This window comes from Melopsittacus undulatus, chromosome 3 (genome assembly GCF_012275295.1).
Source record: "Melopsittacus undulatus isolate bMelUnd1 chromosome 3, bMelUnd1.mat.Z, whole genome shotgun sequence".
Classification (NCBI taxonomy): Eukaryota; Metazoa; Chordata; class Aves; order Psittaciformes; family Psittaculidae; genus Melopsittacus; species Melopsittacus undulatus.
In genome coordinates this window covers 62351651-62354343 of record NC_047529.1, presented here as the reverse complement: position 1 = coordinate 62354343, position 2693 = coordinate 62351651, and the positions used below count along the sequence as shown (strand labels likewise).

At 39.3% G+C, this 2693-nt stretch overlaps 1 long non-coding RNA gene across 1 annotated transcript; it reads left to right on the top strand.

The window, feature by feature from the left end:
- Nucleotides 1–700: 700 nt before the first annotated feature.
- Nucleotides 701–2081, top strand: LOC115947397 (uncharacterized). The gene is made up of 3 exons (XR_004081324.1): nucleotides 701–832; nucleotides 1178–1222; nucleotides 2000–2081. It is a non-coding gene; the product is annotated as an uncharacterized lncRNA (long non-coding RNA).
- Nucleotides 2082–2693: the final 612 nt, after the last annotated feature.

Below are 2693 nucleotides of genomic sequence, written 5' to 3'. Positions count from 1 at the left end.
GTTCTGGTGCTACCTTAGCCATTTCAGACTGCTCTGACTTTATGCTGAAGGCACCTGCTCTCACAGATGTGAATGGAATCTCAGCAGCATCTGCTAATGAAGATTTCATGGGTGCTGTTCCTCTCCTTGCAAGGCGAAGTCTCTCCTGCTTTCTGTGGGTGGGCCAGTAGAGTGGAGACAAATCCTGCCCTCTGCCTTTCTGCTGGCTGTTTGAGCCTTGCTGAAAGACTAGGAACTCTTTTGTAAAACAGCATCTTCAGAGACTCTATTAGGTGCCGTGATACAAACAGATCTATCTCTAGCTCTCCAGACTTAAGTTAGATGTCATGTCCTACACCTCACTGGCACACTGTTGATGTGATTTCACATCAAAACATAAGGACATAAATGAGAATGAATATGGAAATTATTATTATAATGAAATGGAAAGAATAATAACAATAATAGTAGCAATAACAATAATAATAATTATAGTAGTAGTGTGTCAGAGTCACATGGTGAATTAATTTACTATATTTAAGCCAGAGAAAAATTAATCATCTCTACGTTAGTCAAATAAACAGGAACTCTGTGTGTAGTTTCCTTTTCTTTTGTTGTCCCACTCCCAACACCCACTTGCTCTAAGATGTTCTCCAGCATTTGCTGCCTCTTTTCCCACCTCTTTCCATGTTCCTTAATGTGCCAACCCAGATGCCTCAGCCCAGCACTGCATTGCCCAAGGCACCAGTAGCTTCTGCCTGCATCCAAGTAGCTGCCTGCAGAACTCCAGCAGGACTCTGCAGAGGCTGTCTTCAGGGGACTAAGGAAACAAAACACCCATATGATTCTTTAGGTAAGCTTATTTCTTTTGCAGGGATAAGATAGGACTGAAATTTAAGAGCTGGCCAAGTCTACAATATCTGCAGAAATTCAGGCTGCCTTAACCCATCATTGTATGTGAAACTTATCAGTGAGAGAGGGTTGATCTTGTCACGTAACAAGTGGGCAGTGCCAGAACTGTCCAAATGCCTCCATGTAAAGTTATCTCTGCAGTATTTTGTCAATAATTTCAAATTACAGGTAAATCACAGACCAAATGTGTCCCTTTCCATGAAAGTTTATTGCTAAATTACAAGGAACTTTAGTTTTGGAGTGTCTTTTCCAAATTACCTCAAAGTTAATTTATCTTTTCTTGCAGGCTAAATGGCCGAATCAACCCTGCAGTGATGTTTTCTGTGCAGGGGTAAGTAAACAGTATTTTATCAAGAGGTCTGTTTTGCAAATGATTTAGTCAAGTGGTTGCTACAATAAGCAATAAAGCTATATTCTACCAAAACCTCCTGCTGCCTTTGTTTGAGTAAGCTAATTGCATTGCTCAGTGTTGAAGATAAGTGAAAAGAAAATAAAAATGAAAAGAGAACTCTAATATTTAGGAATGTGCAGCTCCAAAAGAGTTATGGTCTTAAACTGGATCAAGCTAATCTTTAGTTTAGAAATTAATATGTTTGCAAATAGTAACATCATCTGCTAGTGATAAATCTTCTAAATTTTAGCCTTTCAGCAGAAGGAATGTTGTTAACAATTACTTAAGAAAAGAAACAATTGCCCCCCTCCACCCCTGCTAGCTGAGATGAATCAGGTCCCAGTGTTTCAAAGAATTAACTAGATATCTGCTTTTGCTTTGCCAGCGAGCACTCACTTTTCTAAGTGCCTGGGAAGTACAATTTTGGCCTTGTCTTCCTTTTACATATAACATTTTGACATAACTGGTTATTTTGTGCTACAAATTAAAGTTTATGGCCTCAAGCCAACAAGCAACAATGATGATCAAACAGCTTGCTGCTGCCACAGGAGAGAATCTCACTTCCTCCTCCTCCCCTCTCTATGCCTTCCTTTCCTGTTCTTCCTATCACAGTCCTGTCTCCACTTCTTGTCTCACCTTTTACCTGTTTGCTTGAGCCAATTCAACTGGTCAGCTCAAAAGAGAATTATCCAAATCTCTGGTTTATTTTCTTACAAGCTGAGGTGAGGATATGAATCAACTGATGGTGGCATCTGAAGAGCACTGTGGTCAGCAAAAGGTGAGTGGCAGTACAACATAGCCAGGACCACAAGTGTTTTTCCATGTGGAGGTGGGATCTCCAGTTTCTGTCAAAACATTTTTTGAGTTCTTTTTTGCACACCATCTTGTTTTCAGTATTTCTCCTGTTAATGTTTTGTGTATTATTTTGTTTCAGTTTTGTGTCCTTCAAGTGAGAGCAGAGTACCCTGCTTGAACTCTTTAATGTCTTTAGAGGAAAATTCTCCTCTGAGTGTGGACACCAATTCTCTCTCAAATGTCAGAAGGTCTGTAAAGGCCTTTTGAAAATAGTTTGTGCTGTATTTGAAAGGAGGGATTGGGGAAGTAAGATCTCTGGTTTCAAGCTACTCTCTTCTATGCTTCTCAGTCTGAAATGGATTGAAACCACCAAGACTGCATTTACTACTCCAACATTTGAGGGCAGAAATAAGCTTAAAATGGAAAGACTGGATTTGGCTTTGAAGATTCCAAAATTATGTTATATACAGAGTTTATTGCTACTGTGCATACTTCAAGAGTATTTTTGATCTCAATTCTGTCAACATAAAGTCTACAGACTTAAAGTGTAGTAGAAGAAAAAAAATCAGGGTTCTTGATATGCACCTTGTTGCAACCAAGCATCTGGTTTTGATCA